The sequence below is a fragment of the Hyla sarda genome, chromosome 6 (assembly GCF_029499605.1).
Source record: "Hyla sarda isolate aHylSar1 chromosome 6, aHylSar1.hap1, whole genome shotgun sequence".
NCBI classification, from domain to species: domain Eukaryota; kingdom Metazoa; phylum Chordata; class Amphibia; order Anura; family Hylidae; genus Hyla; species Hyla sarda.
In genome coordinates, this window is record NC_079194.1 from 79552962 (window position 1) to 79580529 (window position 27568).

Genomic DNA, 27568 nt, shown 5'->3' on the forward strand with positions numbered 1-27568 from the left:
CCCCTTTAGGTAGTGATAGCCATTAGCAGACCCCTTTAGGTAGTGATAGCCATCTGCAGCAGCCCCCTGTAGGTAGTGATAGCCAACAGCAGCAGCCCCCTTTAGGTAGTGATAGCCATCAGCAGCCCCCTTTAGGTAGTGATAGCCAGCAGTAGCCCCCTTTAGGTAGTGATAGCCAGCAGCAGCCCCCTTTAGGTAGTGATAGACAGCAGCAGCCCCCTTTAGGTAGTGATAGGCAGCAGCAGCCTCCTTTAGGTAGTGATAGGCAGCAGCAGCAACCTCCTTTAGGTAGTGATAGGCAGCAGCAGCAGCCCCCTTTAGGCAGTAAAAGCCAGCAGCAGCAGCAGCCCCCTTTAGGTAGTGATAGCCAGCAGCAGCTGCCCCCTTTAGGTAGTGATAGCCAGCAGCAGCTGCCCCCTTTAGGTAGTGATAGCCAGCAGCAGCTGCCCCCTTTAGGTAGTGATAGCCAGTAGCAGCAACAGCCCCCTTTAGGTAGTGATAGCCAGCAGCAGCAGAAGCCCCCTTTAGGTAGTGATAGCCAGCAGCAGCAGCAGCCCCCTTTAGGTAGTGATAGCCAGCAGCAGCCCCCTTTAGGTAGTGATAGCCAGCAGCAGCAGCCCCCTTTAGGTAGTGATAGCCAGCAGAACCCCCCTTAGGTTGTTATAAGTAGCCCCCTTAGGAAGGAATAGAGAAAAAAAAACATATTTGCCTGGCTCCTGTGCAATCCATGGCCTCTTCTCTTCTGTCTTCTTCACCAGTCTGTGATCTAGCACATGATGATGACGTCATTCATGTGCCGTAGCGCAGAGGATGGAAGCCCGGGCCTCTTGTCAGCGCCTGCACAATGTGGGCGGCCGACAAGAGTGAGTGACAGGGCGAGGAGCCAATTGCTCTTTGCTTTGTCAATCAGCCGAGCCTGAGCGCTGCATTGAACTATAGGCGCATCTGTAAGACGCGTTTATAGTACAATGCGTCCTGGACCGGCCATGGAAGCAGGAGACTGCTGTGTATACAGCGGTCCCATGCTTCTGTGCTGCGGCAGCTGCAGGGGGGTGCAGCGGGGGCCCGGGGCCCTTACTAGAGTACTGGCTGTACCCCCCTAATGGCAGCCCTGGCTGCATACAAGGTCCTGATACTAGTATCAGGCCCTTGTATGCTAGTGTGCATGGGCGGCCCGAGAGCGTTCCAATCTATAAGAACCAGTCAAGTCGGTGACTGAGCACAGGCCGGCCACTGCCGGCCCCAGGGTGAGCGGCCTACCGGGAATTTTCCCGGTATGTTGATAGGCCAGTCCGGCCCTGGATGGTAGGGATGCAGTTCTGTTTAGCACAAGTGAGTGCGGACTTGAAGGTGAGGAGTGCATGTAACTATGTTTTGAAGTCATCAGTGGAGTAGATTTTCTTACAATGCCACGGTGCAGCCCTAGAGGCTTGCCTTTGGTGTTTTGTCACATTATTGTGTCAATTCTCTCTATTGATATGTTCAGTTCTTTTGTGTGAGTCAGGGGCTGAGGTGATTGTAGTGTTATAGAATGTGGTGGCTGTTTCTAAGTTGTGGAGAAAGGATATGTGGAGAGTGGTAGAAGAGAATCTGAGAGTGTGTCAATGAGATGTTTGAGGTTTTTATGAGGGTGGGCTGGGTTCTGTACTATAGGGGTAGTTGAAATGAAGAAAGAGAATGAAAGGAAGTTATAGTCAATTACATGGATGAGTGTGTTGGAGAGGATAGATATGGAGCATTTACAGGTGAAGATAAGGTCAAGGGTGTGACCCACTTTGTGAGTGGCCATGGAGGACCACTGTGAGAAGCCAAAGGAGGAGGTCAGCGATAGGTGTTTTGAGGAAGCTGACTGAGGTGTATTGATGGGAATGTTGAAGTCGCCAATAATGATAGTGGCGATATCCAAGGAAAAGAACTGTAGAAGCCATGTAGTTACAGTTACAGGGCCTGGTGGTCAGTTAATGCTGGCCACTTAGAGATTGGAGGGGCGTAGATTCAGACAGAGTGTGCTTCAAAAGAGAACAGGACAACAGTGGGAAGAGATGGAGTTGGCAGAAAGAATGTTCTCTGATAACAGCCGGACAATGTCATCGCTGTGTTTATTATCAGGGCTCGAGTGTGAAAAATTGTGGGCTGCTGTAAAGAGCGCAGCATGGTAGGAAGTGTCTAAGGGTGTTAGCCACATTTATGTGAGACCTAGAAAGGATAGATTGTGGTCAGTAAAGAGTTTGCTGATGTAGGAATGTTTGTTGTGGACATTGCAAGGATTTCAGAGCATGCCTGAGAGGGGGACAAGGGTGTGTGTGTGGGGGGGGAGGGGGTCTGTGGAGGAGTCAGGCGGATGTGTATGAGGTTAGAGGGGTTGTGTCGTAGTGGGGGAGCTGGACAGTGACAGGAGGGTGAAATAATGGATAGTTTTGTAAGGGGACCCAAGGTTAGGAGAGAAGTCACCAATGGTATGGAGAAACAGGGACAGGGAGAGTAGGTGTAAATTGGATAGTTTTTGAGAAGGGTGTGAGCATTTGGAAACAAATGTTTTGAGGTATGAGAAAAGGACAGCAGTAGGAGACAGAGTAGTAGGAAGAAGGGATGGAGAAAGAAAACAGATTGGTTATCGGTGTCTGAAAGGTCAGTGAGCTTGAGGACTAGGGAAATTATAAGAATTGACTAAACAAACATTCTAATTCACATCAACAATGGTGCCCAACATGACCCAATCTAAAATGAGTCTGCCAATGTGTGAACCAGTTCTACCGCTGAGGAAGGGGTTGGAGCGGCCTATGCTCCAGTTACACCCCGAAACGCGTTTGATGTTTATACAATTACTATTGAATTTTATTTAATTTTTTATCTTTTTGGTCCAACCATCCCGATTCAAATCCTCTTAAGCCTTGGAGAGACTATTTACTCCCTCCACATGGGAACTTTTTTGCCTTTATGCTGTGCTGCCTGAGATGCCGGACTACTAGTTCTGCCGGACAGTTGGAAACACCGGATTACCGGATCCACCATTGGATATATTAGCAGCTGCCGGACGAAAGTTACCTTCTCTGCAAAGGATAATTCACCACCCACTTGAGCTACAGAGGCTTTACCAATTCCACAAAATCACGGAGCCGGCCCGCTTTCATCCGACCAGCTGACTGCCCGACACTTGACCATCCACCCGCTACGTCACATGCCAAGAACTCGCGGCGGCTACACTTGCCGGTGCTGCTGCCGTTCTTAGCTAGAGCAGGACAGCTCAGACATCGGGACCAATGCGAAGTGGTTGAGTGGCACTTCGGTGCCTGTGTCGTTCTTCTAACTTTGACACAGCAGGTCATACCAGCCGGGCTCATAGCCTTTATGTGGGGTGTGTGATTCTCACTCTGTGCAGAACTCTCAAGCGCTCAGTATTGATTTTCCTTTGCAGGATTTATTCTATTATACAATTCTGCTACATAAGACTGGTTTATTATTTGCTATCCATTTACAGGATCATCTATAGTCTCTTTTTTCATCCCAAGCCGACACGCTACTGTTGCTATATTGACATACTGTTGCTACATCTTTTTTCGCAGGGACACTGTTGTATTCAATTGTTGCTACTTTTTTTTTGCAGGGATAGAATTCCTTGCAGGGATATATCAATCCTATATTGCTGTTGCACTTTATTGCCGTTATATCTTCTCTGCAGGAATATATCATATAACATTACATATCAATAATCTATTTGATCCACTAGATGTGAGCAAAATTCTTACTCCCTAGGGCATATTTACCATTTGTGATAGAAATTAAAGTTGTTATTATTATAAATAATTTTAATCTCACACAGTAGGGCCCTACGGCTGTGATTTTAGTATTGTTTTGCTATTTCTTACATTAAATATTATAACCTTAATTGGTCTGGAAAGTTAATGTTTTTCATCTGAACCATCCATCCATCATACACTTTTTTGAGTGATATAGTTGAGGACTGAGTCTCCTATTTTTTATATTTCCTTTCTTAATTCTCATTTGGGCGTGAGAGTTTCTCAGTTAATATTTTTTCTGTGAGCTTCACATACCCTATTGTTTCTCAATGTGTGAACCAGTTTACAAAGTATTTAAATGCCGTTGACAGCAACACAGTCTCCAAGTGCCCTCACCCCCTACATTAATTTCAGATATGAGTGAAGCTAAATCTAGAGCATGAAGAACATAAGAATATAATTCCTTCCATTGATTTCTTTGACTCTGAAGAAATACTTAATTAACCTTAGATTTAAAGTTTTACTACGGTACTTATTTTAAAAACAATGTGTGGCTCAATGTGTCAGCGTGCAGTTATCTGAGGCACTGTCTGCTTTTAGCCAAACCCTCTGGAGAATAAATTCTACCGTAGGAAACTAATTAGAGCAATGACAACTTCTTGTTAAGAGCTAGTCCATCCAGAGCAAATAAAAGCAAGAGGATAAAATCATAAACAGGGATGTAGCTGGAAGGGGAAGCTAAATGGGCATCTGTCTGGGGCTTGGTGCCATGAGGGAGTGCCAGCAGACAACTTCACCTTGGTCAGAGCAGCAAACAAATATTTGCCCTGAATGAAGGAAAATCTAAAAATGTGCAGCATAAATTCATCTTGAATGCAGTACTTAAAAAATGATATATCTCCATTCATTTTAGCTATTTTATGAAGCTATTCTTTCCTGAAAATTTGGCAGCACCGTGAAGAGCAGCAGGCAACCTGCCTAGTATGTTCCTCCATATAGTTATGTACATAAGGCCTCATAATGCACCTACAGCTTATTTGTTCTTGCCCTATGTGTTTATTGCCACAAAACATAATAGGAAGATTAGAATTATTGACAATTTTGCAATATCTCTATACCTCCGTAGAATATTTCAAGCCTTATTATCATTGAAATGATCTCAGTGACCTGACCCAGAAGCACACCCAATTTTCCTGTGCTATTTCACGACATCAATTTTCTCAGTAAATCAGCTTTGTTCTCTGGTAAGGTATTTCTCCATAAGCGAATGGTCAATAGCACTCAGTTCTACTTAGAGTAGAGATTGCTCACATATTAGTTGACAGACAAGGGTTGCAAATTCCAGTTTCAATAATACACACCGTGCATACTTGACTTGCCCTCAATATCACTGTAAGGTTAAACTGGAATACATTCCTACTCTTCTCTGTTAAGACGCAGGATGGCTTTTGAATAGGATTCAAAGCTCATAAATATTGAACAGAGCAAGTATGTTTGGATTGTTTAAAAAAATTAAGAATGGGATGTTTTGTCAGGATAAGGCAACTATTGGCTCACGAGCTTGAATCATTCTTGGCATTGTTTTTTTCTTTTATTAATTGGAGACCCCTACTGACTTGTTAATAGCTTTTGTGGAATTATTCTTTTGTGTTACCTGGGGATATTAGCAGGCACAAGCTATTCTATTCCACTGACAGAAGAACATTTGAGCACATAAGGCTTTCCGATTCATTATAAATGCCTACATTTCACCAAGAACCTTTGCAATGTTACAGGATTACATTACAATATATTACAGTCTGCATTTCTCTTTAATTCCAGGTTAACAATAGTTGATTACAGTTTTTATTTTTATTACTTTTTTTCATCGTCAAATACAGTACATAAGTTATCAAACTTTTGGACTGGTGGTGGGTTATTGGTCCTGGATAAGAAAGAATGAGTCTGAGTATTCTTTACAAGAGTAGCACGTCACAATTTAAGTCCTGAAACTGGAGTCACCTCTTGTATGACAATAGAACGTCTTGCAAATATACTTGAAGTGTTGTGCCAACTTATTATACTGTATTTTGTATATTTTATAAAGTAGATTCTATAATTAAATAAGTCCATTTTAAAGTGGAATTACAGCCATTTCTTTAAACAGTGTGTACACTGACAGACGCTTTTCCATAGACTTTTTATTTTATTCCTTTTTTTTTTTTTTTTACTTTGGCAAAACTGCACGGAAATAAAATAAGAGGATACAGGGATATTTAGAACATTCAGAAAAAAAATAGACCATAGTGTTTTTGGTATTTTGTGGAAAAATATAATAAAGAGCCTAAGGACACAATGTTTTAAGCCAAAGAAGAACTCAAAAAAAAAAGAAGAAAAAGAGCCAAAGGAAAACTCCTTAGATCTTCATGTTAAACAAAACCTGTGACCTCTTCAGAAAACATCAGCACTCGAACTCCTTGTAGAGCTGTCATTTCATGATCTCCAGGAATTTCTATATTTATCCCTACATCCCCCATTTCTTAGCTTTCAATGTTCTTAGCTTTAGTGGTCGATATGCTCATAGCGCATAGACCAATCTTAAAATATAAATATTGAACTTAAAGGGGTACTCCAGTGGAAAAAAAATGTCAAATCACTGGTGCCAGATTTGTAAATTACTTCTTAACCCTTCTAGTACTTGTCAGCTGCTGTATACTGCAGAGGAAGTTCTGAAGTTCTTTTCAGTCTGACCACAGTGCTCTCTGCTGACACCTCTGTCCGTGTCAGGAACTGTCCAGAGTACAAGCAAATCCCCATGGCAAACCTCTCCTGCTCTTGACAGTTCCTAACATGGACAGAGGTGTCAGCAGAGAGCACTGTGGTCAAACAGAAAATAACTATACAAATTCCTGTGGAGCATACAGCAGCTAAGTACTGGAAGGATTAAGATTTTTAAATAGAAGTAATTTACAAATCTGTTTAACTTTCTGACACCAGTTGAGTTAAAGGGGTTAACCAGTTTAGTAAAAATTATTCTCTATTCAAAGGATAGGGAATAAGTGTCAGATTGCGGAGGGTCTGACCACTGTAACCCTCCGTGATCTTCTGCATGGTGCTCTGGCTCTTCTCATGCATGGAGCAGGGGTCGGCACACAACCTCCATGCATCTCTATGGGAGAGCCAAAGTGCTATTCTTGTGTATTTCTGGCTCTCCTATAGAAATGCATGGAGGAGGTGTGTTGACCACTGTCTTTGCGGATGGTTGACACCCCAATGCATGGGGAGAGTCGGGGCCCCAGGCAGAAGATTGCGAGGAAGATACCTTTTGGAAGTTCCTTTTTTAATATTTTTATAGATTTTATTATTTAGATTTTTTTTCTTAAAAAAGGGGTAGATATCTAAAGTAAAGGATCTGTAGGTAGAAAAGAATTTGTTGGCAGTTGTAGGTATAGTAAGCATGTTTAAAAAATGTAACATGACTATCCATATTGAGTTGAAATTATTATTTTTTTTAATAGCAGAACAGCTTTGTGGTGCAGCACTATGTTCTTTATTATTCAGACTTGGCAACATTGGATTTAATAATCCGTTCAGATGTATATATGAGGTAGAATCAAGTGCCAGGCAAAAGCTTTACTATTGCAATACTTCTACTGCGTAATTTTGGGAGATGGATACTTCCATAATGATTGTTTGGGCTTCTGCTTCAAGGCTGTTTGAGGTAAAAATGTTTCAAAGCACATTTCTATCATAGCCTGCAGTGAATTTTTCAGCAATTTGTGCCACAGTAGCTCTTCTGCTGTTTTGGGTGCCCATGACTCTATTTGGTTCACTAATTGTCCTGACTTTGACCACTTTTAGTAGATACTAACTACTGCATACCAAAAACACCCCACAAGATCTGCGATTTGTGAAATTTATGGATCCAAATATATAGCACAGAGAAAATTTTGGGAGAGGCTCTTATCAGACTAGTGACCTGCGACCCGAGCAACTCAAATGGCACCTATACCCACGGTGTCGAAAATGGCAAATAAATAGTAAAGAAATTGAGGCTCAGGGTCTAGAATAAATGGTAAATAAATGTATTTATATTTATATATGAATTTACACAATGCGAAAATTTAATATGTGTACCGTGACTCACAGGGCCCTTGTGGGTCAGTGGAAACACAAATTGATAGAGGCAATATTCAATAAAAAATGGCAAAAATACATTAAAAAAAAATCTAAAATATGACAATACTTAAAATAGAATTAATAAAATTAATAATAGGCCACACATCTGTGGTTATCCATTTTGTAAAAGATGTCAGTATCACATGTTTAAAAAATAGTCCCAATAAATATAACAGCAAAAAACTAGTAATGAATGAAATCTGTTACTATTGGTAACAGTAATGTCCACAGAAATTATAAAGTTATTTTTTTATTATTATTTTTTTAAATCAAAGCTCACTAATAGAGACTCGGCCGTCTCAATAGATACAGTGATGCTTTGAAGTAGATACAATGTTAGTGGTGGATACAATGTTAATAAGTAACAGATGGACTGGAATTGCTACAATGTAGCCCCGCTCTCAGAGCAGAGAGCTCGCTATTAGAGACTCCGCAGTCTCACACGTAAACAGCGATGTGTGTGGGCTTTAGACAAGGGGACTGCAGCACCTCAGAATGCAATCACGTACATGGTACCTTATTAGAATGATAGTCTCGGGTCATATGAAGAATGCGATGGCTTTTAGAGACTCGGCCGTCTCAAAATATACAGGATTGCTGGCTGGCTAAATGTTATTAACATCATCTATCAGTGGTTTTAAAGGGTTTTACCTATTTGAACATGTATCGCATTTACACAGGTTATCTCATACAGTAAATGTCCTTTAGATGTGGGTCTCATCTCTGGACGTGCACCTGTCTACAGATCAAAGAACCCCTGACCCCCTCCAGGCTAGTTGTAAACACTGGAGGCAGGGGTGGACAGATAGGCCAGTCCATTTGGACATGGTCCGAGGGCCCAGCTGGGTAAAGGGCCTGCCACTGCTGCTGCTGCTACTAAAGATCCAGGACACTCATCCCTAATCCCCAGGCAGACGGTGCTGCTTTCGGCTGTAAGCACCGCTCACACACAAAAGGCATAAAGCCTCCTCTCTGTGTGAGCGGCATTGCCAGCCTACACTGAGAGAAGATGTGACTTATTGCCCTGCTGCGCAGTGCAGGTGCCAATGATGTCACTCATTGGAGCCTGCTCTGTGGAGGATGATAGATGCGGTCCCCTGCTGCAATCCAGAGGAGATCGCTGCGAGGGTCATAATCAGGTGAGCACATTTTTTTTATCCTGAAGAGGGAAAGCCGTGTTGGGGCTAGGGGGTGGGGTACTCTGCTGACTATACCTAATGTGAGAGAAATCTGCTAACTATACAGTACATAATGTAGGGGAACTCTGCTGCCTATACCTACTGTGGAGGGACTCTGTTGCCTATACCTAGTGGGGAGGAACTTTGCTGCCTATACCTACTGTGGGAGAACTCTGCTTCCTAGTCCTAATGTGGGAGAACTCTGCTGCCTAGTCCTAATGTGGGGAAACTCTGCTGCCTATACCTAATGTGGGGAAACTCTGCTGCCTATACGTAATGTGGGGGAACTCTGCTGCCTATATCTAATGTGGGGAAACTCTGCCGCCTATACTTACTGTGGGGGAACTCTGCTGCCTATACCCAATTTGGTGGAACTCTGTAGCCTATACCTCCTTTGGGGGAACTCTGCTACCTATAACTACTGTGGGGGGACTCTGTTGCCTATACCTAGTGTGGGGGAACTCTGCTGCCTATACCTACTGTGGGGGAACTCTTCTTCCTAGTCCTAATGTGGGGGAACTCTGCTTGCTATACATAATGTGGGGGAACTTTCCTTGCTATACCTACAGTGGGGGAACTCTGCTTATTATACCATGTGGGGGGACTCTGTTGCCTATATCTAGTGTGGAGGAACTTTGCTGCCTATACCTACTGTGGGAGCACTCTGCTTCCTAGTCCTAATGTGGGAGAACTCTGCTGCCTAGTCCTAATTTGGGAAAACTCTGCTGCCTATACCTAATGTGGGGAAACTCTGCTGCCTATACGTAATGTGGGGGAACTCTGCTGCCTATATCTAATGTGGGGAAACTCTGCTGCCTATACTCAATGTGGGGGAACTCTGCTGCCTATAACCAATTTGGGGGAACTCTGCAGCCTATACCGCCTTTGGGGAACTCTGCTGCCTATACCTACTGTGGGGGAACTCTGCTGCCTATACCTACTGTGGGGGGACTCTGCTGCCTATACCTACTGTGGGGAATCTCTGCTGCCTATACCAAATGCGGGGGAACTCTGCTGCCTATACCTAATGTGAGGGAACTGCTGCCTACCGAATGTGGGAGACTTCTGCCACCTAGCTAATGTGGGGGACTATCTACTATGTTCCTGCCTAGCTAATAATAACATAGTTACATAGTTCGTAAGGTTGAAAAAAGACAAGAGACCATTAAGTTAATCTAAATCCCTACTGTGTTGATCTAGAGGAAGGAACCCCCCCCCCCCTTGAGGCTGATGCCAATTGCCCCATGACAGCGGAAGAATTTACGACCCCAATATGGCAATCAGAATAAATCCCTGAATCAACGTTCTATCCAAATAAATTAACGTTCTATCCCCATCAATCTAGTATCCATAACCTGTAATATAGTTTTTTTTTCCAGAAGAACATCCAAGCCCCTCTTGAACATGATTATTGAGTCAGACATCACAACATCATGTGGAGAGTTCCATAGTCACACTGCTCTTACAGAAAATGATGATAGTGAAACCTTTTTTCCTCTAGATGTAGAGGATGTCCCCTTGTCATGGATACCAGCCTAGGTATAAAAAGATTACTAGAAAGATCTCTGTACTGTCCATTCATATACTTGTACATTGTAATCACATCGCCCCTAAGATGTCTTTTCTCTAAATATGGTGACAAACTACCAAACTAATAGGGTTGCTACCTACTACCAACATAGGGGGATTTCATACAGGAAGCAGCTATCTGGGGGGGGGGGTATTATAACAGTGTGTGGGCCTATAGATAGGGAGAGTGTATAGAGTATGGGAGTATGCAGTATGCAGATTATAACATGTTTGTCCTGCAGATGTCAAGAGATCGACATGGTGGTCTGATCCAGATGGAAAAGAAAAGGAAAGAGGACACCGATGATCAGAAAATACATAATTGTAAGTCCCTAGATGTAACTGTAATTACTTCTATGGCATACAGATCCTGTGTACAGCTGATATCTACCGCCATATGGTCCTGTATATAATCAGTTATATGTTATACAGATTTATGTACAGCTGGTATCCACCACTATATGGGCACTGTATATCACTTATATACAGTATAGTGTATAGATCCTGTATAGTATACTGATCTGTGTATAGTGTTTTTTCAGTACAGTATGGCGGTATTATACAGTTATTGTGTGGTGGTATATATTTTCTCCTTGTATACTGGTATTATAGGTAATGGAAACTTATTTTACCTATGTTAAAGTGTTTTATATAAATTTTATTTTATTTTATGTGTAGGGCTGGTGGAGGTATTTGGGTGGAATAGGGGCATGGTAGAGGTATGACTAGCAGCAGAGCCTCGCAGTAGTGCCTTCTTTTTTTTGAGCCAGGGGGCCCTGAGTGTTGTCAGTCCTCCCTTGACAGGAGGTAGTCGGAAAGCTGAAAACAGCAGAACAGAGTATTTTAGGCATTAAGTGTAGCTCCCAGTAACATTAATGGGAGGTGTGCAAACAGCGTAGAACCACAAGCTATTCTGTGTCTGTAACTCCTGAGCTATGGAAACAACATAGGTAACAATGCGGTGTATGCAATTCCAATTAACCTCTATGGGAGTCATTAACGTCATATAACAGCCTGCACATATTTGGAAGTTTATCACACTGTTAATAAGAAAGATAGCTAATAAATAATTCATTGATAAATGGCATAAGTGACCGCTTTCACCTTAGTCTTCAGCACATACTATTTATTTATTTATTTGTTAAACTGCAAAATAATATATGGGATTAGAGTAGAATGAAAAAGACTAAAATGAGTTTTTATTGAAAGGCTTGAAGTGCCTACTCCATCATACAACTCATTGCGAATAGCTAAGCTCCTTCATGGGTGTCCAGTAGTTAGCTTGCAATTAAAAATCCCCAGCTATAATTTAGACGCTGTGAAAATAATATAAGTAGTATGAAAAAATATTGGCACAAAGAACCCATTATTCAGAGAGCGGATGAAAAAACTTCTAATGCTAAGGTTTTAGAAGTTGTATGGATATACAGTAAAATCACAATCTTAAAGGGAAATTATCATCTCTGGATCCTGCCCCAAGCTCAAGTATCAAAGAGGCTGTGCTTCTTCCTTCCGTACCCCTCCCTTCCTTGATTGATTGATGTACAGGCCTCTTCTTCTGGCACTGAGCCATGCATGGCAGGGACGGGTGGGGGAAAGAGGAGGTTGTGCATGCTAAGGCTTAGTAAAGCCCCTTTGACACATGAGCTCTTAGTCTAGATATGTCAGTTCCCCTTTGTTCAATAAAAAAATAAATATATAATTTTTTTTGAAAGGAGAAGACCTGCTTAAAGAAAAAAAGTGATAATCACTGGCAGGGATTAGTAGATACAATATGTACCTTTATAAGCCAGACATATGTCCATGGAAATCCTAATAGGAATATTAGAGTTAAACAGATTGCCTTGGGCTCTCATGACCCTGTCACTGATACATTGATTTTCCTTCCTTGGACCACTTTTGGTAGGTAATAACCACTGCATACCCCTATATGACCTGCCATTGTGGAGCTGCTCTGGTCCAGCCGTCTTGCCATCACAATGGATCACACACACCCTTAGACTTGTCCATTTTTCCTACTTCCAAGACATTAATGTCAATAACTGACTGTGCACTTGCTAACTAATTTATCGCACCCTTTGATAGATGCCATTGTACATATCACAAGATGACCAATGTTGTTCACTTAAAGGAGTACTCCGACGCAACCTGTTTATGGGGGAAATGAAGCATTAATAAAAGTTATATCACATTGTAATATACTCACGATGTCCATGTCGGCTTCTTCCCGGACTTCTCCTCGCTTTCCATCTGGCCGGAAGCTGGGTCCTTTGATGACGCTCGACCGCGTCTTCTTCACGATCCGGCGCCATCTTCGCCCGGTGACTCATCGCTCCCATGAGTCACTGCGGGCTGTGCCGGCCTCCCAGCCCGGAGTCGGCTACTCCCCCAAAGTTAATTCATTCTGCGCATGCGCAGTACTACGCAAATAGCATAGGGCTAACACTAGGCTCCTATCACTGCCTACGTTAGCCCTTCGCTATTTGCGTAGTGCTGCGGCATTCTTGTGACACCGCTAGTGCAGTGTTCCCCAACCAGGGTGCCTCCAGCTGTTGCGAAACTACAACTCCCAGCATGCCCGGACAGCCTTCAGCTAGTGTGCTAGTGGGCACAGGGAGAAGGCTGATGAGCTGGGAGGGGGAGGATGGGAGGAGATAACCACAAGGGAAGGAGCTGTGGGCGTCACTTTATTATAATTTATTATAATTTCCTGGGGGAAGGAGGAGAGAGCAGCAGCTAACAGGAAGCTGGCACAGGGAGTCATGGGAAATGTAGTCTTTATGACATGGCTGCTTACTGCTACAGGTGGTAATTACAAGAGAATGGCTGGGCCAAATCGACAAATGAGGTATCGTTGGAAAGGTCTTTGAAAGAGCTATCAGATGAGGTAAACTTTTTTTTTAAGTACCAGCGCTCCGGAGTACTCCTTTAATTTGTTAGTGATTTGACTGTTAAAGGGGATAATGGCATACATTGGCTCTTGGAAAGTTTTTTTTTTTTTAATAGTTTTTATTCAAACACTTTGTTATCTTAGACTTCTTTTAAAAGAAGTGTTAGAAGGCACAGCTGATTTTTAAGCTTTTCTAAGACGATTTAAAACTGGAAAAATAATAGAAACTCAGAATGAAACCGCAAATGTATAAACAAATAAAATCTGGTTGGAACATTCTAAACCTGAGTTAATAAAGTGATGCCCCGCATTTAGGGACCCTCATCTAGTAGACAGAATTTAGAGCAGCTACAAAGGGCATCTCTGTTGCTGGAAAACCAGGTACAGCCATGCCTTAAAGGGTTACTCCCTAGCATCTTATCCCCTATCCAAAGGATGTCAGATTGCGGGGGTCTCACCGCTGGGGACCCCCGGGATCTCCATTGCAGCACCCCGCTATCATTGCCGCACAGAGCAAACTCGCTCTGTTCATAATGATGGTCGATACAGGGGCCGGAGCATCGTGATGTCACTGCTCCGCCCCTCGTGACGTCACGGCCGGCCCCCTCAATAAAAGTCTATGGGAGGGGGCGTGGCGGCCATCACGTCCCCTCCCATAGACTTGCATTAAGGGGGCAGGCCGTGATGTAACGAGGGTGCGGAGCCATGACATCACGATGCTCCGGCCCCTGTATCGCCCGTCATTATGCACAGAGTGAGTTTGCTCTGTGCAGTAATGATAGCAGGGTGTTGCAGTGGAGATCCCGGGGGTCCACAGCGGCGGGACCCCCGCAATCTGACATCTTATCCCCTATCCTTTGGATAGGGGATGAGATGCTAGGGGCGGAGTACCCCTTTAAGGCCCTATTACATAGTGCGAGCTATGCCTTGGTGATTGGCACTCACTTACAGAAACCCCAAAAGGCATGATCAGTCATAAGGTTCATGTCATAGCAATAGAACAACAGAAAAATGCTGCACTCACCACACCAATCTTATTATGGATGTCTTTGTTTATCACTTGTGTAAACCGCTCAAAGACATATCCAAACATCGAGTAGGAGGCCAGGGAGGGTGGGGAAGATGCAGGGATGTGATATCAAGATTGGTGTGGTGAGTGCAGTGTTTTTCTGTTCTTTTATTGCTATAACAAGAGTTCTGTCCTATTGAGCGTCATATGCATCCCGCGCCGTGCATTGGCTATTGTGATGTCCAACTGGCAACGATTGGTGAGATACTTGAGGTGCCATTGGTTGTCTCTTTTCTGTTGATGTGTATCATATGGTTCTTTCCTTCAATTGCCTTCTGTGATAAGGCATGTGTGGCCCTCAGCTGATGATTTGTAGGCAAGTCACAAAGACCCAAGTAGCCAGTGAATGAATGTTCGCCCATTTCGGCTGATTGCTGGCCCTATTACACATGGCAATTTGATGAATAATTGACCCATGCAATAGGACCATTTACATGGCCAGCCTATTACTGTAATTTTAGTGCTCCATCTCTCCTGTTGTGGTGCTTTAAAGGGAACTAAACATTTTCAGGTTCCCAGAGATTTAAAGGGGTACTCTGGTGGAAAACCGATTGAAATACTACTGTACTTCTAATTGGACTTAAATATAGAAACGCCAAATGAAAACCATCAATAACACCAAACTGGAAGAAAACAAGATTAAAGTGGGCTAAAGAGAATTAAACATGGAGTTCGAATGTTTGGAAAAAAGTCATTTAGTGATCAATCACCAATCTGCATTGGCCAATATTTTTTTTTGTTGGTGAAGCCATCATGTTTTTCATTACAATAAGTGATTTTTTTTTTCCCATCATTTGATAATTTATTTCAGATATGTTGTATGAAACCTGAATGTTCATCTATTAAACAAACATTGTTTCGTGACATATCAGTAATTTGTATATTTGCTAAAGCTGGGTGAACATCCCCTAAGTCTTTTTTTCCCTGGGGTAAAAAGTGATGTTGGTTTGTAGGAGTTACTGTTTTAAGTGCATTTGACTCATAAATGATTCAATGTAATGTGCAATTACCTTAAGTAAGAATGAATATTATAAATATATGTAAAAAACTAAAAATATTCAAATTTTGTTTGTAAAAGCCTTTAGTCTTCTAATTCATGTTTTTCATCTTCCCTCCCACTTACAGTGCTCTGCAATTTTTATATGGGTTTTCTCTATTTCTATGTTACTTATTTAAATGAGTACTTCAGGATGTAAAAATTGTGTTTCAGACTGCCGGCAGTAAAAAAAAATAAAGGGATACATACCTGCCGCCACTCCTCCAGTGCCTCCAGTAACCCGCTCGAGCCTCCGCCACGATCTTCTTCCTGGTTGCCAGTGGTTGGTGAGTCATACTGCAAGCAGCCAATCAACGGCCACAGCGAAGTCCTGTGATAGGATGAGCGGCAGTGTGACGTTTTCGGTCTCGGCACCAGGAAGAAGACCAGTGCCGGGGCCGAAAACAGCAAACTGCCGCCCAGCCTATCGCCAGCCGATGCGGGACTTCATGGCGGCCGGTGATTGGCTTAGTGCAGTATGAATCACCGACCACCAGCACCCAGGAAGTGGATCGCGGCGGAGGCCGGAGTGGGTTACCAGAGGCACCGGGGGAGTGGTGGTAGGTATGAATCCCTTCTTTTTTTTTTTACTGCCGGCAGTCTGAAACCCAATTTTTACATCCCAGAATACTCCTTTAAGGAAAACAGGTGTGCGCGTGTGTATGGAGGAGGGGAGTCACCTTTGGAGACACTTATTATGGACCTTATTATACCCTTAATGGACTTTGTGGTAAGTAAAGTAAAGTAAAGCCATTAGATAGAACGACCATTAGGATTCCGGTAATTGAAACGGAAAAATGTATAAATTGTTAAATTGTCTCTAAAAGCCTACAATTATGGTACTTCCAAACATAAATAAATATTTAATTTTAAAACAAGCTTTTGTATTTTCACAACTATTCACCTTCTGAACTACAAGAATGCCCTCCATTGCGCTGACCCCACTATGTCTTGTACCAGTGTTAGATTGTAGACTTTCGATCAAAGACAAAGCCACAACAACAGACTTGGAAGAAAATTGGAGTATACTGTAACTTGAGGCAAGTGGCTAAATGTGAAAGGGTGGTCTTCATTACTTTTTTCCTACTACCTAGAACCTCACTATCCTTGTAAGGGATCTTATATTTGTACAATAAAGGCCTCTGCACCTTATTACTGTACATCCAGACAGTAGTGTAGATATAGAGGTAGCAGAGGCAGCAGTCGCACCGGGCCCTGCTTTCTAAGGGGGCCCCAAAACACATCTGCCCCATAAGAGACAGTAATATATATATTTTTTTTTCAAATTTGAAGTTCATTGAAGTTCATTGCAGTACAAACAAGGTGTAGATATGTAAACATAAAACCATCTAAAGTACAAGATATCCAATTCTCACTGCAAGTGTTTAAACAATATATTTTATATATGGGGCCCTGTTGTAGATTTTGCACCAGGGCCCAGAAGCTACAAGCTTTGCATCTGCATCCAGTGGTTCCATTTTTATCATCTTTTCTAACTATCTAGATATAGACAAATTCATACAGATGTTAAACACGTTTGTGCAATAATATGATCTGGATATATGATTATTATTATTATTCACTTTTTACCAGATCTATACCTTATATAACACATGGGTGCATAATTTTAGTCTGCGCTTTTGTCCTCCTTTTGTCGTCTCTAACCTCTGGGTTCTCAACCCGTGGTACGTGTACCCCTGTCACGATGCCGGCTGGCAGGTAGTGGATCCTCTGTGCCAGAGAGGGATGGCGAGGACCGCGCTAGTGGACCGGTTCTAAGCCACTACAGGTTTTCACCAGAGCCCGCCGCAAAGCGGGATGGTCTTGCTGCGGCGGTAGTGACCAGGTCGTATCCACTAGCAACGGCTCACCTCTCTGGCTGCTGAAGATGCTGAAGATAGGCGCGGTACAATGGAGTAGGCAGAAGCAAGGTCGGACGTAGCAGAAGGTCGGGGGCAGGCGGCAAGGATCGTAGTCAGGGGCAACGGCAGGAGGTCAGGAACACGGACTAGGAACAGACTAGGGAACGCTTTCACTAGGCACTAAGGCAACAAGATCCGGCAAGGGAGTACAAGGGAGGAGACTAGATATAGCCAGGGAACAAGTGGGAGCCAATTAAGCTAATTGGGAAGATTGGGCCAGGCACCATCATTGGTGCACTGGCCCTTTAAATCGCAGAGACCCGGCGCGCGCGCGCCCTAGGGAGCGGGGCCGCGCGCGCCGGGACAGGACCGAGGGAGAGCGAGTCAGGTACAGGGACCGGGGTGCGCATCGCGAGCGGGCGCTACCCGCATCGCGAATCGCACCCCGGCTGAAGGCGGGACCGCAGCGCACCCGGTCAGTGGATCTGACCGGGGCGCTGCAACAACGAAGATGAGGCGAGCGCTCCGGGGAGGAACGGGGACCCGGAGCGCTCGGCGTAACAGTACCCCCCCCCCTTGGGTCTCCCCCTCTTCTTGGGGCCAAAGAACCTGAGAAAAAAAAACTCAATTTTTCCGTGAAGAGGTCCGATGCAAATTAGGAGGGGTTCTGTGTGGAAACGTACGAGACAGTCCAATCTTTTATTGTAAAAACAATAGATGTAGAGGGGTCTGGCGAGACTGGTCACAGGAACGTAGAACCTGTTGATGAGAGAGGCCAAAAAAAATTTTCCTGCAGATCCGGAATCCAAGAAGAGCATAGTAGAGAAGGAAAAGGTAGAGGCAGATATCCGCACAGGCACAGTAAGGCGTGGAGAAGCAGAGTTGACATCAAGAACTGTGTCACCTTCGTGCGGAGTCAGCGTGCGTCTTTCCAGGCGGGGAGGACGGATAGGACAATCCTTCAGGAAGTGTTCGGTACCGGCATGGTACAGGCAAAGATTCTCCATGCGGCGTCGTGTCCTCTCTTGAGGTGTCAAGCAAGACCGGTCAACATGCATAGCCTCCGCGGCGGGAAGCACAGGAACAGATTGCAGAGGACCAGAGGAGAGAGGAGCCGGAGAGAAAAAACGCTTCGTGCGAACAAAGTCCATATCCAGGCGGAGCTCCAGACGCCATCCGGAAGAACGCATGTCAATGCGAGTGGCTAGATGAATGAGTTCATGTAGGTCAGCAGGAGTCTCTCGTGCGGCCAGAACATCTTTAATGTTGCTGGATAGGCCTTTTTTAAAGGTCGCGCAGAGAGTCTCACTATTCCAGGACAACTCGTAAGCAAGAGCACGGAACTGAATGGCGTACTCGCCAACGGAAGAAACACCCTGGGCCAGGTTCAGCAGGGCAATCTCGGCTGAAGAAGCTCGGGCAGGTTCCTCAAAGACACTTCGAATTTCCGAGAAGAAGGAGTGTACAGAGGCAGTGACGGGGTCATTGCGGTCCCAGAGCGGTGCGGCCCATGACAGGGCTTTTCCAGACAGAAGGCAGAACACGAAAGCCACCTTAGACCTTTCAGTAGGAAACTGGTCCGACATCATCTCCAAGTGCTGGGAACATTGCGAAAGAAAGCCACGGCAATACTTAGAGTCCCCATTAAATTTGTCCGGCAAGGACAGGCAGAGGCTAGGAGTGGCCACTCGCTGCGGAGGAGGTGCAGGAGCTGGCGGAGGAGATGATTGCTGAAGAAGTTGCGAATGTTGGTGCAAAATGGTGGACACTTCCGACAGCTGGTGGGTTAGATGGGCGATCTGTCGGGCGATATCAGAGACAACTGGCAGGGGAACCTCAGCGGGATCCATGGCCGGATCTACTGTCACGATGCCGGCTGGCAGGTAGTGGATCCTCTGTGCCAGAGAGGGATGGCGAGGACCGCGCTAGTGGACCGGTTCTAAGCCACTACAGGTTTTCACCAGAGCCCGCCGCAAAGCGGGATGGTCTTGCTGCGGCGGTAGTGACCAGGTCGTATCCACTAGCAACGGCTCACCTCTCTGGCTGCTGAAGATGCTGAAGATAGGCGCGGTACAATGGAGTAGGCAGAAGCAAGGTCGGACGTAGCAGAAGGTCGGGGGCAGGCGGCAAGGATCGTAGTCAGGGGCAACGGCAGGAGGTCAGGAACACGGACTAGGAACAGACTAGGGAACGCTTTCACTAGGCACTAAGGCAACAAGATCCGGCAAGGGAGTACAAGGGAGGAGACTAGATATAGCCAGGGAACAAGTGGGAGCCAATTAAGCTAATTGGGAAGATTGGGCCAGGCACCATCATTGGTGCACTGGCCCTTTAAATCGCAGAGACCCGGCGCGCGCGCGCCCTAGGGAGCGGGGCCGCGCGCGCCGGGACAGGACCGAGGGAGAGCGAGTCAGGTACAGGGACCGGGGTGCGCATCGCGAGCGGGCGCTACCCGCATCGCGAATCGCACCCCGGCTGAAGGCGGGACCGCAGCGCACCCGGTCAGTGGATCTGACCGGGGCGCTGCAACAACGAAGATGAGGCGAGCGCTCCGGGGAGGAACGGGGACCCGGAGCGCTCGGCGTAACAACCCCTAGGAGTACAATATGAGTTGAACGGGGGTACGCCAAGGCGCTGACAAATACCGGCCATGCATTGGCCAGTATTTTTCCGCATAGAGCTGTGGCAGCTCACTGTACAGTAGCGTGGCCTTAGCTGCTACTGTAAGAGAGCTGCGTCATTGCCGGGGAGGCGTGTGACCTCCCCTGACGTTGCACGGAGGTGCCGCACAGTGCAGAGGATGTCACACAGCAGTGCGGCCCCGCCGAACACGCGGCCCTGCCGAGCGCTGCACCAAGGGGCAGGAAATGGGAATGCAGGAGGTCCGGTAAAGTAAAAAAAAGTTTTCAAGTTAAAAAGTTAAAAATAAGTGTATGGGAGGGCATTAAGATGGGGGGGGGGGTGTCTGGGACGGAGCACAAGGCATTAAGATGGAGAGGGAGAAGGATAATGGCGGATGGGGGATGGGGAGAAATAAAGCACAATGTATTGTGCTTTCTTTCTCCTCATGCCCCCTCCGCCATTATCCCACTCCCCCTCATCTTAATGATTAAAATGGAGGGGGAGAGGGATACTTTTGAAGGGGGGATGGGAAGAAATAAAGCACAATTCATAAAGATGGAGGAGGGATAATGGAAAAGGGGATCAGAGGGAGGGGATAATGGCACAAGGGGATTAATATGGAGGGGGGGTGATTAATGCCCCCCTCCATATTAATCCCCTTGTGCGATTATCCCCCCCCTCCCTCTGATTCCCTTTTGCCATCTCCGATAATAATAGCACAAGGGGATTAAGATGGAGGTGGCGTAATGATTAACCCTCCTCCCATCTTAATCTCTTGTGCCATTATTCCTCCCTCCCTCTGATCCTCTTGCGCCATTTTCCCCTTCCATCTTAATCCCGTTGTCCCATACTACCCACTTCTTCAGGATTTTTTTTTTTTATTTGACTATGCTACAGAGGCTGTAAAGTTAGAGTTGTTCATAATATAGTGTCTGTACCTGTGTGTGACAGTTTTCTCACAATTCTTCTGTGATTTTCCCTCCAATATTTATTTTTACAAGCATACAAAATGACTGTTGTCTCAGATTTTTCCCAGTTTGCAATGTGGCCGAGACCTGACTTACTAGTCAGCTGATGACAGGGAGCCTGTCTGCTTCAATGGGTGGAGGGACCGCTTGGTGGGAGAGAGATCAATCTGCAACTAATGCAACAGGTGTAGGCACCCTGATTGAAAACCACAGGTCTTTTGATGGATGCAGCTCATTGATGTTTCAATGGGTGGAGTGGCTGACATGTGGGAGGGAGGAAAATGGAATTGTGGGATTTGTAGTCAAAAAAAGAAAAGTCAAACAGGAAATACCAGTTCACAAAAATATAGCCACAGTGTTATGTTAATCTCATGACATAGCAATTTAGCATCAAGACAAGCGCAGATCCTTCCTAAGAATGTCCATTACTGTCTGCCTGGTACATGGATAACCCCTTTAAGATAGAGGGGAGGAAATGGTACAAAGAGATTAAGATGGAGGGGGGGAATAATGGCAAAAGGGGATCGGAGGGAGGGGGGCGGGGTTCTCAATCCCCTTGTGCCATTATTCCCCCTGTGCTATTATTCCCCCTCCATCTTAATCCTTTTGTGCCATTATTACCTCCTCCATCTTAATCCCCATGTGCTATTATTCCCTCTCCATTTTAATTAATCTTAAAGATGGAGGGGGGAATAATGGCAAAAGTGGATCAGAGGGAGGGGGGAATAATGGCACAGGGGGATAAAGATGGAGGGGGAATAATAGCACAAGGGGATTAAGATGGAGGGGGAATAATAGCACAAGGGGATTAATTATCGACATTAGTAAGAAAGTAAGAACAAGTTTTTTGCCCTCGGGTACCCCTCACGTGTAAGTTCCGTGCGAGGGGGTACCCACAGACATACTTCCAGCCTTTGAGGGTACAATCGCCTAAAAGGTTGAGAACCACTGCTCTAACCCATTGCAACATTTTCAAATATTACCTAGTAGTTCCTAAAGGGGTTATCCGGCCCAAGAGCAGCACCCGCATTCTATTCGGGGCTGTGTCTCCAGTGTCTCCAGAAAGCTCTTTGTTTCCGGTGCTGGAGACATGGCTCAAAAACACGCCCCCCTCATGACGTCAAACCACGCCCCCTCCATTTATGTCTATTAGAGGGGGCGTGGCGGCCATCACTTGTCTTGGACAATCCCTCATTTCCAGGTCACCGGGTCACCATAGACCCGTATGAGCCGGAATCGGCGCAAATCGCCGGTGTGTATTCACTGGCGATTTGCGGTGATCGCCGACATGGGGGGATCCAATGACCACCCTGGACATTTGCGCGGGGTGCCTGCTGATTGATCACCTCGGTCCGGTCCCTGCCTGGCACACGGCAGGTACCGAAATTCCCACGGGCGTACAGGTACGTCCTGGGTCCTTAACCCCTTAAGGACTGAGTCCTTTTTCCCCTTAAGGACTCAGCCATTTTTTGCAATTCTGACCACTGTCACTTTAAACATTAATAACTCTGGAATGCTTTTAGTTATCAATCTGATTCCGAGATTGTTTTTTCGTGACATATTCTACTTTAACTTAGTGGTAAAATTTTGTGGTAACTTGCATCCTTTCTTGGTGAAAAATCCCAAAATTTGATGAAAAATTTGAAAATTTTGCATTTTTCTAACTTTGAAGCTCTCTGCTTGTAAGGAAAATGGATATTCAAAATAATTTTTTTTTTTTATTCACATATACAATATGTCTACTTTATATTTGCATCATAAAATTGATGAGTTTTTACTTTTGGAAGACAACAGAGGGCTTCAAAGTTCCGCAGCAATTTTCCAATTTTTCACAAAATTTTGAAACTCGCTTTTTTTCAGGGACCAGTTCATGTTTGAAGTGGATTTGAAGGCCCTTCATATTAGAAATACCCCATAAATGACCCCATTATAAAAACTGCACCCCCCAAAGTATTCAAAATGACATTCAGTCAGCGTTTTAACCCTTTAGGTGTTTCACAGGAATAGCAGCAAAGTGAAGGAGAAAATTCACAATCTTCATTTTTTACACTCGCATGTTTTTGTAGACCCAATTTTTGAATTTTTGCAAGGGGTAAAAAGGAGAAATTTTTTACTTGTATTTGAAACCCAATTTCTCTCGAGTAAGCACATACCTCATATGTCTATGTTAATTGTTCGGCGGGCGCAGTAGAGGGCTCAGAAGGGAAGGAGCGACAAATGGTTTTTGGGGGGCATGTCACATTTAGGAAGCCCCTATGGTGCCAGAACAGCAACAAAAAACACATGGCATACCATTTTGGAAACTAGACCCCTCGGGGAACATAACAAGGGGTAAAGTAAACCTTAATACCCCACAGGTGATTCACAACTTTTGCATACGTAAAAAAAAAAAAAAAATTCCCTAAAATGCTTGGTTTCCCAAAAAATTTACATTTTTACAAAGGGTTAAAGCAGAAAATACTGCCCAAAATTTGAAGCCCAATTTCTCCCGATTCAGAAAACACCCCATATGGGGGTGAAAAGTGCTCTGCTGGCGCACTACAGGTCTCAGAAGAGGAGTAGTCACATTTGGCTTTTTTGAAGGAAATTTTGCTCTGGGGGCATGCCGCATTTAGGAAGCCCCTATGGTGCCAGGACAGCAAAAAAAACCACATGGCATACCATTTTGGAAACGAGACCCCTTGGGGAACGTAACAAGGGGTAAAGTGAACCTTAATACCCCACAGGGGTTTCACAACTTTTGCATATGTAAAAAAAATAATTTTTTTTTTACCTAAAATGCCTCTTTTCCCAAAAATTTTACATTTTTAAAAAGGGTAAAAGCAGAAAATACCCCCCAAAATTTGAAGCCCAATTTCTCCCGAGTACGGTGATACCCCATATGTGACCCTAAACTGTTGCCTTGAAATACGACAGGGCTCCAAAGTGAGAGCGCCATGCGCATTTGAGGCCTAAATTAGGGACTTGCATAGGGGAGGATATAGGGGTATTCTACGCCAGTGATTCCCAAACAGGGTGCCTCCAGCTGTTGTAAAACTCCCAGCATGCCTGGACAGTCAGTGGCTATCTGGCAATACTGGGAGTAGTTGTTTTGCAACCGCTGGAGGCTCCGTTTTGGAAACAGTGGCGTACCAGACGTTTTTCATTTTTATTGGGGAGGGGAGGGGGGTTGTATAGGGGTATGTGTATACGTAGTGTTTTTTACTTTTTATTGTGTGGTAGTGTAGTGTTTTAGGATACAGTCGCACGGGCGGGGGTTCACAGTAGTTTCTCGCTGGCAGTTTGAGCTGCGGCAGAAATTTTGCGGCACCTCAAACTTGCAGCTGGATACTTACTGTAATCCTCCGCCCATGTGAGTGTACCCTGTACGTTCACATTGGGGGGGGGGGGGGGGAACATCCAGCTGTTGCAAAACTACAACTCCCAGCATGTACGGTCTATCAATGCATGCTGGGAGTTGTAGTTTTGCAACAGCTGGAGGCACACTGGTTGTGAAACACAGAGTTTGGTAACAAACTCAGTGTTTTGCAACCAGTGTGCCTTCAGCTGTTGCAAAAGCTACAACCCCCAGCATGTACGGACAGCGGAAGGGCATGCTGGGTCTTGTAGTTATGCAACAGCTGGAGGCATACTACTTTGGCTGGGGATGCTGGGGACTGTAGTTATGCAACAGCTGGAGACACACTGGTTTGCTACATAACTCAGTGTGCCTTCAGCTGTTGCAAAACTACAACTCCCAGCAGTCACCGACAGCCAACGGGCATGCTGGGAGTTGTAGTTATGCAACCAGCAGATGCACCACTACAACTCCCAGCATGCACTTTAGCTGTTGGTGCAAGCTGGGAGTTGTAGTTACACAACAGCTGAAGGTACACTTTTCCATAGAAAAAATGTGCCTCCAGCTGTTGCAAAACTACAAGTCCCAGCATGCCCATAAGGGCATGCTGGGAGTTGTGGTGGTCTGCCTCCTGCTGTTGCATAACTACAGCTCCCAGCATGCCCTTTTTGCATGCTGGGAGCTGTTGCTAAGCAACAGCAGGAGGCTGTCACTCACCTCCAACGATCCTCGCCGCACAGGTCAGTCCCTCGTCGTCTGCGCCGCGGCCGTCGCTCCTGGGGCCCCGATCCCAACATTGACGCCGGGGATCGGGGTCCCCAGCACCCGGGGTGCACGTCCCGCACCCGCTCACGTCCTCCGGAAGAGGGGCGGAGCGGGTTGCGGGAGTGACACCCGCAGCAGGCGCCCTGATTGGTCGGCCGGTAATCCGGCCGACGAATCAGGGCGATCGTGAGGTGGCACCAGTGCCACCTCACCCCTGCAGGCTCTGGCTGTTCGGGGCCGTCGGAGACGGCCCCGAACAGCCTGTAATTCCGGGTCACCGGGTCACTGGAGACCCGATTGACCCGGAATCTGCCGCAGATCGCTGGACTGAATTGTCCAGCGATCTGCGGCCATCGCCGACATGGGGGGGCATAATGACCCCCCTGGGCGATATGCCCCGATGCCTGCTGAACGATTTCAGCAGGCATCGGGCACCGGCTCCCCTCCGGCTAGCGGCGGGGGGCCGGGATTTGACAGGACGTACTCAAACGTCCTGAGTCCTTAAGGACTCGGAAAAGGGGACGTTTGAGTACGTCCTGCGTCCTTAAGGGGTTAAGTACCAGGGTATCAGGACATACCCGTACGCCCTGGGTCCTTAACAGGTTAAGGTCTCTGAGCCACTGGTCACCTCCGTGGGCCCTGGCTGAACTGTATAGACTTTACCATTTGTCCACTCCTAGTAAAGCTACTGTTCTCCATAACTTGGTGTCGCAATCATTATTGCCCCCTTGCCTAACCCAGGATCTAGCTGTATACCTTCGGGTGGTATCAAGGATAAACCACTTCCTGGCGTCATGAATACAAGGAGTTAATGCCATCTGACCATAGGGTAACAAGATCTGCCCTCATCACACCCCGTTACCACACATGGATAGGGTGTTCCGACTGTGTGTTTCACATGCAATTGAATAACAAGTCTCTTATGCAGAATTCCCTAGTTCCACATGTCAGGATCAGGTGAGGCATATAAAATATGGTAGTGCTTACCAGGTGTCAGATCTGTAGTCTGCTTAATCAACTGGAAATCATGTCCACTGCTTGGCAGATGTAAACTAGGCATACATTTACAAGAGAAACCATTCACTCTACTGCTCATGTCTTAACAAGAGAAGGTATAGAAGAACAAGGATCAGCACAAATACAGGCTTTTATTATTGAGGCATATAAATACAGAAATGGGATCGCTAACTAAAAAATATATAATCAACATAGCTTTAACAGGAGATAAACTGTTATAATAAAATGTGCATTTTATTTAATGTCATGGCTCAGTATATAAATGCAATTTTATAAACAGATAAACATAAAACATCTAAAGATATAGGGGGAGATTTATCAATACCTGTCATGGTAAAAAGTTGCTGAGTTTCCATAGCAACCAATCAGATTGCTTCTTTCATTTTTGAAAAGGCCTCTGAAAAATGAAAGAAGCAATCTGATTGGTTGCTATGGGCAACTTGGCAACTTTTCCTCTGGACAGGTTTGGATAATTGTGGTAATAGTTAAAAATTAAGGGTTCTGAACCGGGGCCTGGTTCGCGATCATTGGTTCACAACGTGGAGAGTTGCGGACAGCAACTCGTAAAAAACAATCCTCCTGGCGCTCATCCGGTAATGGAAAATTAATCCAGAGGTCACAAAAAATAAAATAGATTCTTTTACTTTTAGCACTGTGGACTACGCGTTTCGAGGGGTGGGACCCCCTCTTCGTCAGGTTCCACCCCTCGAAACGTGTAGTCCACAGCGCTAAAAATAAAAGAATCTATTTTATTTCTTGTGACCACTGGATTCATTTTCCATTACCGGATGAGCGCCAGGAGGATCGGTTTTTCCGAGTTGCTGTCCGCAACTCTCCACGTTGTGAATTGTTTGACCGTTCTGAATATTTCAGTGATGGGAACGATCCAGGCTGCACAAGGTGACTATAGGTGTTGTGCTCTAAGCATAACACCCAAAGGTGAGCCTCTCTTTTCCTCTTGTTGCTAGTGGCTATCTCTATTCCACCAGAGTGACCGCACATAGCTGCGCTTTTTGTCTGTTTTGCTATTTGGTTCACAGCTATCCCCAAAGGATACTCTTATAGAGGACTCATATAATACTACTATACAGTGCCTTAGTGCAGTTACAGACAAAAAACATAAACATAAATTGATACTTATACATGTTAGCTACAAACATGCACATACATCTGCACAGTCACTGTGTAGTTTCTACATACACACCCATATACATATATGACTATATATGACTATACATATACAGTACATACTCACTACCAAATGTGTAGCTAGGATTTCCATTACTCGGGACAAAGATTCATTTTGGTAACCCCCCCCCCCCCTCAACCCTCCCCCATATCTGGAACACATTAACCCCTA

General features: G+C 45.2%; 1 protein-coding gene across 10 annotated transcripts in view; it reads right to left on the bottom strand.

The window, feature by feature from the left end:
- HRH1 (histamine receptor H1) overlaps positions 1 to 27568 on the bottom strand; it is a 266814-nt gene that overhangs the window by 165269 nt on the left and 73977 nt on the right. For 6 of the 10 annotated variants that reach the window (XM_056524280.1, XM_056524283.1, XM_056524276.1 and 3 more), the window contains exon 2: positions 26179 to 26243. The exons of 2 other annotated variants lie outside the window; for them this stretch is intronic. The gene's annotated coding sequence lies outside the window, so the exon portion shown is untranslated. Of the gene's footprint in view, positions 1 to 26178; positions 26244 to 26533; positions 26553 to 27568 lie in introns of those variants that run through there. 2 more of the 10 variants (XM_056524281.1, XM_056524282.1) reach the window with 2 other exon arrangements.